Source organism: Lissotriton vulgaris, chromosome 8, assembly GCF_964263255.1.
Source record: "Lissotriton vulgaris chromosome 8, aLisVul1.2, whole genome shotgun sequence".
NCBI classification, from domain to species: domain Eukaryota; kingdom Metazoa; phylum Chordata; class Amphibia; order Caudata; family Salamandridae; genus Lissotriton; species Lissotriton vulgaris.
In genome coordinates this window covers 1,510,823,377-1,510,839,304 of record NC_141696.1, presented here as the reverse complement: position 1 = coordinate 1,510,839,304, position 15,928 = coordinate 1,510,823,377, and the positions used below count along the sequence as shown (strand labels likewise).

Sequence of the window (15,928 nt, the reverse complement as noted above, 5' to 3'; positions counted from 1 at the left end):
GAGCCGTGTTACCAATTGTTTTAATAAACGTGATGTTTCACGAACCTGTGGAGTGTGCTCCTCTTCTTTCTCCTGGAGCAGAGAAAACTTGGAATTATATATATATATATATATATATATATATATATATATACATATACATATACATACACACATACACACATACACACATACACACATATATATATATATATATATATATATATATATATATATATATATATATATATATATATATATATATATATATCCATATAGTTGGTCCTTTTCAATTCCTCTAATAATTGAGGACAGAGCCAATGAGATACAGGGTGTTTGAAAGTCCTATATCCACTCACAACCATGGAGCGCGTCATGCTGGTCTTTGTCGCATCTCCAAGTTCTTCGGGTGTAACGCAAAGCAAGGGTAGAAAATTCAGAAATCTTACTTCTATTTAGAGAACTCTTCAAGTTAATTTCTCTGGGTTTTGAAGTTACCTAAACCCCTAAGGAGTTGTTGAAAGCCTTATTATTGTTGTTGTGTTTTATTTGTGTATTGTCTTGCATGGCACAAATGCCGCATGAAGTCAGTTTGGGCGCTGTACAGTCAGAATAGACATCAACAGTGGCATTGTATGGCCACAATGTTGTTGTAGATTAATTATAAGGAACTGAAAGCGGCAGGTCAGTGGCGCACTGCACAGCATGCATACATAGAAGTTGAACAAAGGAATAAATGGTCACATTTAGTAGTACATCAGTGGGAGGTAGTAGATTCCGTACAATCGGAGTTAAAGGAAATACATCAATAAATGCTGAATAACATTTTATGTTTTGTTTGTTCATAAAGAGCACATCCACTCTGATCGAGAACAAACGGGGACAAAGGCCAGTAGCGTACTATGAGGAGACCCATGGTTTCAATCTTGCTTAATTTAAGTAATGTCAGTTCAGAATGAATGGTCAGTGGATGTTGTTCCCTGGATAATAAAAGCTTGGTCACCCGGCATTTTGTTCCTTTTCTTTGGAATGCCATAGAGAGCCTGGGCTAGGGGGATATTTTGTTCACTGCTTAATCGGGAAGGAGGGTCCAGAGTTATTGTAGATCCTATAAGACTTATGCAGACTTGTATGTGGAGTTTTATAAAATATCTGCTTGTCCAGGGGACATGATACTTCAGAAATCTACTTGTAAAAAAAGGGGGGGGGAGTGTTCCTTTTGATGTGGTGCAGTAAGGTGACAAATTATATCGATTCCTTAAAGAAATTGTCTCTAAAGTTGCACAGCGATTGCATGTATTTTTTAAGTTGCACTTTTCTTGTGTACGTTTTATTTTAAAACTAAACAATCCTCAATCTTGCTTCCAGGTTATGTATTAAATAGAACAAGGGAGCATTCTGGAAGAATTAGAACTAGCCTCAAATTCTTACATTTTTCAATCATGTTCACTTTATTTTTTATACTAGAACCACTGTCACAGCACCTCTTTAGAGCACTCACTCCTACGGTAAATACTTTGCATTAATGAACCATATATACTAGTTTGAACAGTGTATACACATGGATACGCATCATGCTATAGTTGCAGACAAACCTCTAACTGTTCTCTACTGTGTTACTATAAAGTGGCAGCTGAAGCATTTGCAATGCAGGGTCTGGCCCCACTGGTCTAGTGGACAAAATAAACATGAAGCCTCGTTGTCCTTGACCTCATCGCTCTGGGTGTTGGAGGATATGAACTCTTGAACAAAATCCTTTCATGACTGGTTGCCAATGAAGTTGGTTGCGATTGGTGCAACATCATATTTCCTCTAGTTGAAAATCTCTTTCAGTGACATTTTGGAGATGCTGTCATTTATGAGTGTTCTTCTTCGGCTACCCTAAGTAAATTGAATCCCAGAAATCCAAGAATGATTAAATAAACACATTTGCTGCAGTAATCCTGTGAGGGAAAAAAGAGAAAAGGTCACGTTTCCTAATGTGGCGGTGGTAGTAACAGACTTTAATCTCTGAGAGTATCTGCAGTTTGAAATCGAATTTGGCCTCCATCGAAATTCCATAGGTTCCTTGCAACCTGTAGCAGAGTGGGATGGCTTTCCAGAGGTTAACTGTGGGGGAAGAAAGCAGAGTCTCTGATTCAGACGAATTCATTTTAAAAACCTCCTACCAAGATCGCTTATTGTTGACTTCAGAGCATCAGTCAGACCGTGGGTTGGGGAAGTGGTCTTTGAGGTTGTTCACTAACCTCATGTCAGATTACATGCATGTGGTCACCTAAAAGCCACATATTAGAATTGGCAATGGTCTAAGATAAAGATTAAAAATGAGGGGGACAAGGATGAGTATTGAGGTAACCCGGACTCCACCCCCTTCAGTGTTTCTTGGGCTCCTAGCTAAAGGGTCCTAGTGGTGCTACTAGGGCTCCATCTCTAAGAAAGGAAGAGAGCCAGCCTGTAGCTGTACCAACCATTCCACCTTCTGAAGTGAAAATGTGATAGTCCTCCGGATCAAATGGGGCCGAGGGATTTAACAACACCAATGGTCCAGAGCCACCTTCCTTCATCCAGCAACATCCTTGGAGCAGGTGGTGACCTTAGTAGTAGATGTTCCAAGCCGAGGCCAGGACAGAAACCAGCCTGTGCCTCCTTTAAGATTCACTGATAATGTCTGCAATGGGAGCAGCTGATGTCTTTCGACTGATAAGCTGGACAGATGTGTAAAGATCAGCTGAACGGATTACTTGACACATCCAGGGTTTCAAACTATGCATCTTACCTGTTATTCTGCACCTTCTGCTCAGCCAGTGTGAATGTGTTGGGTGGAATGTTGGTGTGGATGATGATGTAATGGAATGCGTGGATTGCTGTGAGATTGTGTCAGTTGGATCCTGGGCTGAGCAACCGAGAGACTTCTCCTGGCAGGGCTATTTACATCTTTACTGGAAAACCTACTTAACATCTAAGAACAATAAATGTATTCATCTTTAATCTAACCACGTCTACTGGAACTCCTTCCTACGATACAACATAAATTGGTGACGAGTTGGATCAAAACTACGAGTGAGCATCTAATTCACGATTCATAAGGAACCTTTATTCAAGATTTTACTGAAAGAACCTTCCTGAGGATTTAACGCCCTCCCGCCTCACCAGTGTCCAGCTTCACCGGACAGCCCATTGACAGGGTGTATGTTTCCTGCTGCCATTTTCAAGGCGTCGGTTTCCCGCTGCCTTTGACACCCTGCTGCCATTGACAGGGCGTATGCCTTCTGCTCGGTTTACTTCATCTTCATATCTAGAGGCAATCTTTTGAAGTGTATGTGCAGCAGTGAATTTTGTTGGGCTGGCAGAAGTAATATCTGTGCTGTGCGCCTGGCACCTCATTTCGATTTCGACTTGACCCTGGTGCCGCTTTGACCTTGTACACTTGCTTTGGACTTGGCATTTGTTTTCTATTTAAGCAACTTCTGTCTGCATATTTTATGGATCTGGATTCAATTCTTGCACCGCTGGCTCTAGAAAGAGCTGCTCCCCATTCCTTTTGCGGTCAAGGAGGAAAAATCTGTGAGTTACATCTTTATTTTCGTCAATTTACTAGTCTGGTTTGAATATGCGGCATTTGAATTAAGTTGCTCAGTGCGCGTGCACTTACCGTTATTAATGTTCATCATACCAATGGTCCGTGAGGAATCGACAGCTGATTGGCATGCTCTTGTGAGAGTCCTGCCTGACTTCTCTCTGCTACCAATCTGGAACTGCGGATTTCCAGCTGCTCAAACACACTTTCAACAGGGACGTGCCTAGAGCCAGTCGGCGGGCGATTACTCTACGTGCCGCCATCTTGATTTGAGTGATATTTCCTGCTCCAACCTGGATTCTTCCCTGCGATTCTGCTCCTTTTTCTGAATTTGCCCGTTTGCCTCTTGGAGACACAGGGAGGTTATGGTCTGTACTTTACTGTTTTCTATTACCCGTGCTAACTTTGGGAACTGCCCCTCTGAATGCTGATTTTTTTGTTGTTGTTATGGTGCTGGATATTTCCTTTGGTTATTCAGTCTCAGGGAGCCTGTACTGTAATCATTTGTCAAGGTTCTCTTGCCATTATTATTTGTCTCCCGGCTAATAATGGTGCCACACCTTTTGTATGTAATGTCGATTGACATATACATCTATTCCTTGGTGTCATTTCTTCAATCCAGGTCATCGCACCATTCAAAGATATCTTCATGGGAGAGTTTTCTTGGAGACTTTCCTTTAAATTCTGTAGTCGGTCAGATGCTTGCCATCATTTTAACTTGCAGTTATTCAGCATCTCATATTACCTGGATATTGTTCTTTATTTTTGGCATGCCACCATGGTGAGGCACGAATCTCCTGTATGGAAGAATATGTTAATGGTATTTATTTTGGTCAGTACTGCCATGATATTCAACAAAATGTTAATGCGGATTTATTTATGCTCAGTACTGTCATGATTTTCAAAAAGTTATTTGTGATTTTTGCTGCCTATATTTAGTTATATTATATGCTTTCTGCGAAGGGTTTTGGAAGAGCAGGATAGTGGCGCTCGGGCAGGTTAACGGTGTGGTACAATGAGTTAAGGAATTACAAATGCTTCACTGTGTAACCAGGTCAGGGGAAGACCCGAAACTTCTGTATACAGAGTGGGCCAAGAAACCCACACAAACAAATCTTGCATATCCGCAACGAGATGTAGTCATTCTGGAACCTGCTTTATACAGGCCCCGCTGAACACAGACGGACCCGCCCGTGTGATTTCTTATCCTATTGATCACCACACTTTTTGCTCGCACTAATACCCGTCGACCGGGTCGGAATTATCACCGGTTATTCGATCACGTAATCATAGCGCAGAATCAGCCCTGAAGAGTCACAGGTAAACTACCTGTTGACGAAAAACGTGTCAGCTGGCGTTTTGCTTTGACAAACTCAATATTTGCATAAACATCATTCAATACATGGAACTACCGGTGTCAAGCTCTTTTGATTTCTGTACTAATCTAACATTACAACTGTAATAACTGTACCCCTATAAGTGTGCCCGGGACTTCGTTTTTAATTTATTTATATTATGCTTGCTATTTTTTCATTTTGTCATTACTTCCACTAACTTTCTGGGGTGTGATCGCACTATTGATGTTCTGTGCGTTGCAGTCCCCCCAGATCAAATTTTTTATTTGTGTTTGCTGTTCGGGGATTCACTAGTTCTGGTGAAGCTCCCATTGTTCGCTTTCTTACTGAGTGTACTCACCCGTTGCTTGCTTTCGGGTTGGGTGTAAGTCACCCATTTGCTTTTTTCTGATTGGGTGTAAGCCACCCATTGCTTTCTTTTTTGAATGGGTGTTGCCACCCGTTGCTTGCTTTCTGGTTGGGTGTATGTCACCCGTTTGCTTTATTCTGATTCGGTGTAAGCCACCCGTTGCTTGTTTTTTTTTGGTTGGGTGTTGCCACCTGTTGCTTGTTTCTGGTTGGGATTAAGTCACCCATTTGCTTTTTTCTGATTGGATGTAATCCCCTTTGCTTGCTTTCTGTTTGGGTGTAAGCCACCTGTTACTTGCTTTCTGGTTGGTTTGGTTTGGTTTTTTATTAACTGTACAATTAATTAAAATCTTTACAGTAAAAGAGAAAGTACAAAGATCGATAATTCTAAAGAAACTTTTTCATGTTTAAAAAAAAAAAGAGTAGAGGAGTGTACCTATGTTGATTAGGATAGTGGTATATCAGGAGAGAACAATATGGGTAGTGAGGAATACAACTCCCAAAGTCTTAGTCCCATTGATTAGGAGTTCCCAGCGTTTTGTATTGGTTCGGATAAGTCTTTACGTTATTGATTACAAGGGCGAGCAGGTGGCTTTTTCGGTGAAAGAACGGGTCTGGTTCGGTTCAGCTCGTGTCAGTTGTGGTGAGTATCCTGGATGAAGAGATACTCTTGTTATGAGTTTTTAGTGCTAAACTAATTTGGTGAACTAATTTCGCTGATCTCGCTAGGAACATGGTGTTAGTGGTTGACAAGCACAGGGCTGATGCTTCTGAGCATGTTGTTATGCTCTGATTAAGGTAGATCGGGCGCAGCAGTCGCCGACGTTCACTCTTGTAATGAGGACAGCAGCAAAGAAGGTGCAGCCAGGATTCCCTTTTGTACGTGCAAAGCCTACAGGAAATGGAGACCCCTTTTTGGGCCCAAGCGGGGTTGAAATCGGCTATCCCGAGCGTGATCAGCCTCCTGGATAGAATTTTTCTTCTGGCATGTGTTGTGATGGCCTCGCTTAAATATGGTTGTGCTTTCCCCACCGTATAAGAGTTGTTTAGGGGTTCCAGATTAGAGCTTCGATGAATGGATCTATAATCAAGTTCAAAGGAGATTTCATTCACTTGTTTGTTGATAGCTCTCTTCCAAAAATTCAGTGGAATGTCCTGCCACAATAGATTTTCTTCTACTAACTTAAGGGCTTTAGTTGCTTTTCCCAGCCTTATGTGCCATGGCGATGCTGGGTCTTCAAAGATGGGTCTCAGGTGGTATTTTAGGGAATTAGCCAGGGCCTTTAATGTCCTTAGGTACAGTTTGATGAGCTCCCCCTGGCCGATCACGTCTGGCCTTGCTAGGCCAAGCTCTAATCTCAGCCTGGTTCTCCTTGCAGACCTTGGGATGTGTAACACCGACTTATATGCCTTAATTTGGGCAAAGGTGAGAAGTGCGCCCAACTTCCCTGGAAATGCCAAGTGCCTGTAAGAGATTGCGGGCAGAAGTTTTGCTCTTAAAGCTATCAGAATTGGGCTAGCGGAGGGGCTGATCAGGTTCCGGTTTAGTTGTCTTAGCAGGTGTATTACCTTATTGGCTTTTGAGGCCAAATGATTGAGATGGACATTTGCTTTGGCCTGTTCCGAGAACCAAACCCCCAAGTAATTGTAAGAGGCCACTGAGTGTATTTGAGCGTTCCCCCACTGCCACTGTGCGTGCCGTTTATGATGGAACGATCCGAAGATGATGACCTTGGTTTTCCCTTTGTTGACCGTCAGGCTATTGGCAATGTTGAAACTGTTTAGGGCCGTTAGAGCTCTTTGTAAGCCTATCCTCGTATGATCCATAATGGCTGTATCGTCGGCGTACTGTAAAAGTGGTAGCCTTATGCTTCCTAGTCTGGGTGCTACTAAACTGGCACCTTTTAGGGCCTCTCCCAAATCCGCGGTGGTTGGGTGTAGGTCACCCGTTGCTTATTCTCTGTTTTCGTTGTTTTTACATGTGCGTGAGTTGGGAAGTTCTGTGTGGTGTTTTGTTATGGGTGTGCCTGGTTTCTTTTAGGGTGAGTTTCATCTTCTTCTTTTTGTGTTCAATGCTTCCATACTTTTCTTTGCCAGTCTGGCCAGCTGATGTTGCTATGGTGGTAACTTGGAGCATTTTTATTTTTTGTTTTTGATTTGTATGTGTGTGGAAGTCTTATACTTATACGTTCCTTCTTTACTTTATGTTGTTTATGGAATATCATAATTCTCCTTTCATTTTGTCATTTTCTTTTGCTCTACAAAGAAAAGAGATGTGTGTCGCATATGGTACTTGTATGCAATATTTCCATCCTTGTGTTGTTACTTATTTTATGCTTCTTTTATGTATTCCATTTCATTATTGCATGTTACAGCATGTTTAAGCATTTTTATGTAATGCTGCATATTATTTGTATTTGCAATATATTCTCATGCATTTTTCTTCTCTTTAACTGCAATGTTTATACAGCATTTCTTATGTAATACTGTTTACAATTTGCATTTTGCTTTATTTTCTCTTGCTAGTTTCTCTTGTATCATGGTAATATTTCTTCCTATATTTGCTATTGTTTTTGTGTGTCAGGTGTGTTATATCTAAGGATGTCATACTATGCATCTTACCTGTTTCTCTGCACCTTCTGCTCAGCCAGTGTGACTGTGTTAGGTACAATGTTGGTGTGGATGATGATGTAATGGAATGTGTGGATTGCTGTGTGAGTGTGTCAGTTGGATCCTGGGCTGAGCAACAGAGAGGCTGCTCCTGGTAGAGCTATTTACATCTTTACTGGAAAACCTACTTAACATCTAAGAACAATAAATGTATTCATCTTTAACCTAACCACGTCTACTGAAACTCCTTCCTATGATACAACGGACAGTTAAGGCCTCAATAGTGTTATAAAATATCCAAAGTGATGGCTTAGTATTCAGGATTCTTCTAGAGTAACACCCTTTCTTTCAGCCGTAATAGTATAATTATATTTGCGCAGAGCGTGGGCAAACCTAGTTTTATCAGCTTGCCTATATGCACTCTATAACTTGACCTTTTTTTAATTGATTGTTTTGTTATGGGGTAAATCAGCACGTTTTTTACATTTGGGAATCATGGCAACCGTTTAATGGTGCTATCAAATTCACGGCAGGTGAAATAGCTTAATTAAAGCTATAAAGGCTTGTTTCATGATTGCCCCTCTCTTTCAAGAGGCCAGTTGGTTTAGTGGTACCAGAAAGCTGTTGCCAAAATACCGCGGAATGATTCGCTTTGTTACCTTTAACTCTTTGATATTTCTGTTGGCCCGGACAGGTGTAGGGACTTCTGCAATGATGTCAAAGTACAATCTGAAATGATCTGTCCGGGTCATTTCCAGCACTTGTGTAAGGTCGGTACACTAATATACTACTATTATAAAGAGAGAACCTGCACTTTTTGGCAAGGTAAACTCGGGAACCACAGCGCCAATCTACACACCCGATACATCTATGAAAATGTCAGGGTGTGTAGATGGAAATTACGTTTCTAAACAAAGTAGTCCCCTGAAAGTAGCACCGGCCGGGACCTAGCGCTGGCCACGGCGCGACGTGTTTGATGACGACAAGGAGGAGGGCGGTGCAGTAATGCCTCGATTTCAGTCTCTCAGGGCCGTGTCTCTCTTCTATGTCTACGGCTCTGCAGCGAGCTGTGGGCGGGCCTCTGAGCTCTCACTTTTCTACACACTAAAGATGGCGACAACGGGGGAGCCGAGTGCCGGGCTGGAAAGTCCGAGCGACGAGTGCGGTGGAGCGGAGGGTCCGCGCTAGAGCGCACTGCCCGGAGAGTTGCTGGAATGCATCCTCTGTTCCCCAGGACTTACTGCCGCTGACATCTGCCGCGCGGCTCGGAGCTGCCGAAGGTTGCGGGATCTTTGCGGGGCCCGAGGAAAGGTGTGGAGGCAGCAGTTTCGGAGTAGGTACTGGGGCGCAAAGGGTTTAGGATTACAACAACAATTCGGGGGGCGCGAGTGAGTCTGAGCGGGAGGGGGGCGCGAGTGAGTCTGGGCGGGAGGGGGGCGCGAGTGAGTCTGGGTGGGAGGGGGGCACGAGTGAGTCTGGGCGGGAGGGGGGCGCGAGTGAGTCGGGGCGGGAGGGAGTCGGTACAGGAGGGGGCGGGCGGGAGCGGGTGTACTGCCCCCAGCCCCTTTCTGCCCCAGGCAACGCTGGGGCGGGCTGCTAGTTAATACTAAAGATTAAATCAAGAGGATCAGCTGCCCTGTGTGTGCGGCTTTTATACTCCAATCCTATGAGGGTAAATGCCTGGTTGATATTGGAGGCATGACAATGGTTTGCAGAATCACTCCAGACCTTAACATCACCAAGGCGAAAAAGATTACTGTCGGAGGATGGTTAACGGGTTGTTTGAGACGTTCAAACTAATGGCGGCATGCAGAAGGAGGGCCATGGGCAGAAGACAAGCCATCAAGCCATGTTTGCTCATGGTGAGGCTTAAACTCTGAATTTAGAGGAAACCCACATTAGTACTTTACAAACAGTAGGTCAACTACTCTAGAAAGGTATTTGCACGAAAGGAGCAGCATAAAGAAACTTAAGTTCTCTATCTAGGAGCCTCTAATCTTGACCACACATATATTTTATTTTGAGTTCGAGGCATAGAAACAGTAGTTTGGTCCATGTGACTAAAGGCCCAGATCATGAGGTCCACGGTCTGGCCAAGGATTTGTTTAGTGACCGAGAGGACATGGACAGAATACCTTTTTCCACGGACGGATTTGCAGCTCTGAGAGAAAAGATGTTCTTTCATGCGCGATAGGGCTTGAAGACTTTCTTCCACCTGATATTAAAATCTCCCAATCGTATGGCATCAAAGAGGAGTACGGGATTAGCTGTGAATAATTCAGTGAGCTCATTCAAGGAAAGGGAGTTGTTCATGGGGAAGAGAGAGTAAAAATTGGGGACAAGTCTCATTCTGCATTCGGTGTTGAGAGAGTTATACTTGCAGTAGTTTTGAGGAGGAAAATTATACCACCCAAACCTCAACCCACCCTTTCACTTGTGTTGCCCAGATATGCCAGTCTTACGATGGAGTAGCCATGGGTGAGGCACCAAGAATGTCTCAGAAGAGTGTTTGACCCAAGTCTTTGGTATGAGAAGATATCAAAGTTGCTTTCAAGCAAAGCATGGCATACGCTAGCTAAACGGGCGCACAAACTCCCCACGTATGCGCCAGCGCTCACCCAGTGAGACAAGAAACTAAAATGCTAAGGCTACTAAATGAGATGGTTTTTTGTAAAATGGGGGATGTTTTCCCATATGAGATATTTATAGCACAAAATGATATCACTCTCTGCACACATCATACCCCATTGAAAACTTTTGCATGCATGAGACTGCGTGTGGCAATCAAGGCTCTATATTCTACGTTCCCAGATGAACTGCTGACACTTAACATGCTACAGATCCTGCTGTTGTCCCCAACACAAAAGGGTCTAGTTACGAAACTGAATAATGCGGCCCAACGGGAACCATTCAATGCTCAGGATAGAACCAGAACGAGATGGGAAGACACATTAGGTGTAAGTATCACTACTGAGCAATGGGATTATAGTGCACACAACTGCAAATGCTAACTTCTAACTGCAATCTGAAAGTAATACACTTTCTCCATCAAGTACACTACACGCCTGCACAACTCCATACATGTGGGCTGAGGGACGCTGACAAATGCCGTAGATGTGGAGCTTTGACTGCGGACTTCTTACATGTGGCCTGGTCGTGCCCAAGACTTCATTCCTACTGGGCAGAGGTAACTACTACACTCACGACCATGTTTGTAGAAAGGATACCCAATACCCCCCAAACGTGTTTACTAGGTATGTATAAGATCAAATTAGCTTGTAGGCGTAAATTCCTCGCAATTGCACTTCTGCTAGCAAAGAGGCACGAAGCAATGAAATGGGGTAGCAAGGCTACACCAAAATGCAAACACTGGATTGAAGATCTGGTTTACCACAAGCTTCTCGTCCAAGGAATTTCTGGGAACCACTAGTAAATTTTCTGGAATCTGTGCACGTTGAGGATTGATTATGACCTAGCAATGGCTATGTAATCGCACAGCACTTGATCCCTTCCTATGACCCATGATACTAGCTAAGTGTGGCTCAGGGGTTAGAGGCGGCAGACCTGGAAGCTGAGATCGGCCCTGGACCAGGGTTCAATTCCCCGCCTCGGTGGGTCTTGGGCTAAAAAATTCCACGGACTCGATAATTCTCGCTCCGGTGCCTTCTCGACACACGGGTTCACACTCTGCGACTCTGGGCAATAGCTTGCTTAATCTCCACAACGGCCCCTCGCGGCGGGATGCCTGGCTTTCACCTTGTGGATACCCTGCCGGGGTTATCTCACAGGGGAATACCAGGACGGGTTCCCTAAGCAAGCGCTTAGATACCGACCTCGGTCAGTGATTTGCGCTATATAAATACATGTACATTTACATTTTAGATATCTGGGCCCTTAGATAAACCCTCTTTTATCTGTGTATCACTTGAATCTGTAATACTTGGATGTTGTGAAGTATGATGTTCTGTTATGACATTGTGATTATTTGAACATGTGACGTCAGTGATATTATGCATAACTGTGACATGAGAACTTCTTTGTGTTTGACCGAGAAAAACAAAATAATAAAAAATTTTTAAAGTTGCTTTCAAGGGTTTTAGCTTCAATTACAGGCTCTGATTTAAAGTTGACGAAGGCCCCGCTTAGAGCGGAAGGAGAATTGGAAGTGTCGGGCAGATCGTTTTATGTGAGACAACACAGTTGGGAAGGGAGATTCGTAAAGCATGGTACTTTAATAGTAGGATGAAAATGTCCAGGGTCATTTATCCTGTAAATTGAGTAGGTTTTACAGTTAGGGGTAGAAAAAATAGGCGTAATGAGGCGAGGTTGCAGGTGACTCATCTTAACTAGGCTCCAGAGATGCTGGAGAGGGGTTATTAGAAACTTGAAAGGAGTAAATAAAATTGAGGCATCGAGGAATAGTTGAGATTTCAAGAGATGAGGTTCCTTTGTGAAGACCTGTACCCCGACAACAATGTACTTTGTTGTGCTATATTGGATAGTTGAAGATTGGGAGAGCTGCTACTTAAAAAGTAACTTCATATAGAACATTTAGGGCACACAGAGGTGGGAAAAAGAAGGGGTATTCACTGAGAAGGATGCCAAGAACAAATTGTGAGTGCCAGCAAAAGGTACATGTCTTGAGTTTGGGGTTGGAAGTCAACATTCACTGGAGAGGAAGAGTGAAAGAATGGAAGAGGACGACAAAAGGGGGATAGTTGTTTTAGAGAGACATGGAGGGGTGACAGCAAACAGATGGTCGGAGGGGGGAATCTGAGGGATAATAAGGCAGTGATATGGGGTGACGAACGGATTCGTAGAGGGGAGATTGAGGTTCAGATGGAAGGAAAGTATCCATATTTTGGGGTGGGGGAGGGCTTCAGTAGTTAGCGGTGTTATGCTAATAGTAAATATGTCAGGCTTTTGTTTAAGTGATTTGAGGTTTTTTGAGAGACTCAAAAGTGTGGGGAAAGCGTGCAGGTTAGTGTCTACAGTTTAAAACTGTTGGATCGGGAATGTACCCTACAAGGCATACGGACATCACCCCAGCGATGTGTCCCTGATTGCATGTGTATTTGATAGCATGTGTTTTATTTTGGCACTAACGTTGTGCTAATCTGACAATTCAACGTTCACCATCTGTCATGTGACCGGGAGGGACGCACCAATCGGTCCTTTTAGTGGACAGAGAACTACTGTTGCTCTGCTTGGTTTAGCATGGAAAGCAGTGGTGGCGCATGCCGCGTTTTGTGATCCTATACAGTTGACTTGAACTAGTTTCAGTGTTGGCAAAAGTGTGACCTACTTAACACTCTTGTTTGAAGTTCTGCTGTTATGTGAAACACAACCTTGCTCTGACACGGGGAGGGTGTCTCTCGCGAAGGCGTGGCGGTTGGTGTCGCGGGGGTATGTACATGTGTGTATGTTTGTGTGTGTATGTATATATACACGTACTGAAGCCAGTGGTGCCTGGTTTGGCATGGTAGATGCATTTTTTTTTAACTGACTGTGAAGGTGATAATATGGTCTACTTTTTTTATTTTAAATTTCTTTATTAGAGGTTTCAACAAAGCAGCACATAGTACATAACATCATGGGCAACACGAGTGTCCCATACAATGGAAATGTGCATAAATCATGAGGATACAATTGCTGCATTAGGCCTCTCAATGAATATTCATCCATATACAGAACCCCCAACTCCCCCCACCACTCCCGCCTCCCCCCCTGAAGAAACATCTGCCAGGCTCCAAAAAATGGAAATATTGTTGAGCCCCACACTGAGGGAGACTCCCAAAGCAAATGCGTCAAATCCACTAGTTGTACGACTTGGCATGGTAGATGATTGAGGCTGGCTACTCTGGACAGTGATGTGTATTGCCTGAACTCCTGCGGCTGGAGGGTGAAAATCCAGACACTGAAGCGAGGAGGATGAAGATAGTCTACCTTCTGAAATATGAAAACTTTGTTAGAACAGGGCTGCTGATCACTATCATTTGGTGGATTTTAAGGGTGAAGGTGGTACTGCAATTTCTGTTTTTCAAGATAAAGAAAGAACTTGGTCAAGCTACTCTTCTGTCTTTCCTTGATTGGTACTTTGTTATAAGTAGATTTCAGGGATGACCAGAGGTAGCCATTGTTAGACGGGGACCTGGAGGGTCGGCCAAGTACAGGGGGAGAGGCCTCCAGTCAGGGCCGTCTCCGGCGATCGTACAGACAAGTAATTCCCCCCCCCACAGATGGACACCACACAAGGATAAGTTCACCACACTTTATATAAGAATCTTGAGGCAAAGTGATAAACGATACAGCGGGGGCAGGACACGAGGATCCTCCCAATTCTAGTCTCTGTAGGGGAAAGGGGTAGCGGGACAGTCTTAGTACCGGTCCGGTACGGGAGCAGCAAGAGGGAAGCTCACAATCCTCGAGCTTGGGGGTCTGTAGAGATGGGCCGCGGCAGCGCCAGCAAGCTACGAAGATGGTGCACGACGAGGAAGGCCGCGGCAGCGCCAGCAGGCCTGGACGATGGTTCACGATGACGAGGGCCGTGGCAGCGCCAGCAGGCCAAGACGATGGTTCACGTTGCAGAGGGCCGCGGCAGCGCCAGCAGGCCAAGAAGATAGTTCACGTTGCAGAGGGCCGCGGCAGCGCCAGCAGGCTTTGGAGATGGTTCACCAGAAAGGGCCGCGGCAGCGCCAGCAGGCCTCCAAGGATGAGTTAGTCTCTGTGTCTCTCGACTCCAGGATACAACTGCCTTCCTGCTCTGGAGCTGCCCCAGTTATAGGTCTGGTCTCCTTTGATGTCCGGACCCTCGCACTTGGAGGTCGGGAGTTCCGGGATGAGGGAGTCCAGACACCCAGCAGGGGGGTGGAGCCAGCGCCCGGGGAGGCCGGGGGCGATTGACACCTGGCGGAGGAGAGCCATTGACACTCCTTCTCCCATTGACCTGCCAAGTGGTCTCTTCACCTCCTGGGTGGATGGTGGTGCCTCGATGTCGGGGCCTGGGCAGGCCCAGGGTTGGGGTCGAGCCGAGGCCACGCGGCCTAGTTATGTAGTGTCCAAAGATGGCGGCTGGGCCGGGGCAGTGGTGCTGACGGGGGCCCGGGCCAGCCGATACTGGGGTGTTCGGGGGCTGGAGTTCCGTTGTGGACGGGTCGGGGGTTGCCCCGGTGGGTTGCCGGGATGGTTCTTGTCGGGAATACAGGGAGAGCAGGGGTCCGGGCCCCGTCATGCGGGGAGGGAGCGGGCCTTCTACGAGGCCTGTCCAACAGCCATGAAGTATTTTCATGTAGAGGTTTATTAGTTGCATCAGTAGATATAAGTTATAAGTCAAGTCAAGTTAAGTTCATTAGATGTCCAAAAGGGAACCCCACCAGGAGCTAGATGGTAGTTGCTCAACCCACACTCTTCAACTGTCATTCCTCACATACCAACAAGCACACTCACATTCCAATCACTCTGTCATCAGGCATTCCAACATTCTACGCAGACATCACATTCATTCTGGATGAGCAACTAAGAAGAGGATGCACTAGGGAGAATTAAGTCACAACATATCCTCTTCCCTTGGGAACAACAAACAATAAAAATTGCAACAATGCAGCATAAACAAGAGAATGAATGTGCAAGAAACATTGTGCATAAAACAACTAAAAAGTACAGAAGAAAAATTAGATGTGAAAAATACAAAGGAAGAATTAAAACAGATTACAGCTCAGGGTGCAAGGCAGCACTTCCCCCTTCCTAGGGAAAACAATAGAAAAGGTACACAACTTAAATGTTCAAGCATCCTGTACTAGTGACGAATAAAGGAAAGGATCAGAATCGAGACAGAATAGGAAAAGAGTAAAAGGTGCAGGTCATAAGTTTAGCCGGAGGCTGAGTAAAATAGATACTAAAAGTACCACACCCAACCATGTCTCTACACATCGCACCATGGAGGTATGGTGTGAGTTTCAGAGAGTGGAGGACACAATAGGAAGAGTAAAATATCCAAACACTCAATCTACACCTCAAACACAGAATGGATTGTCATGTAATATATATATATATATATATA

At 44.6% G+C, this 15,928-nt stretch overlaps 1 protein-coding gene across 1 annotated transcript in view; it reads left to right on the top strand.

Moving 5' to 3' along the window:
• GTF2E1 (general transcription factor IIE subunit 1) overlaps positions 1 to 15,928 on the top strand; it is a 211,629-nt gene that overhangs the window by 69,358 nt on the left and 126,343 nt on the right. The window lies entirely within an intron of this gene.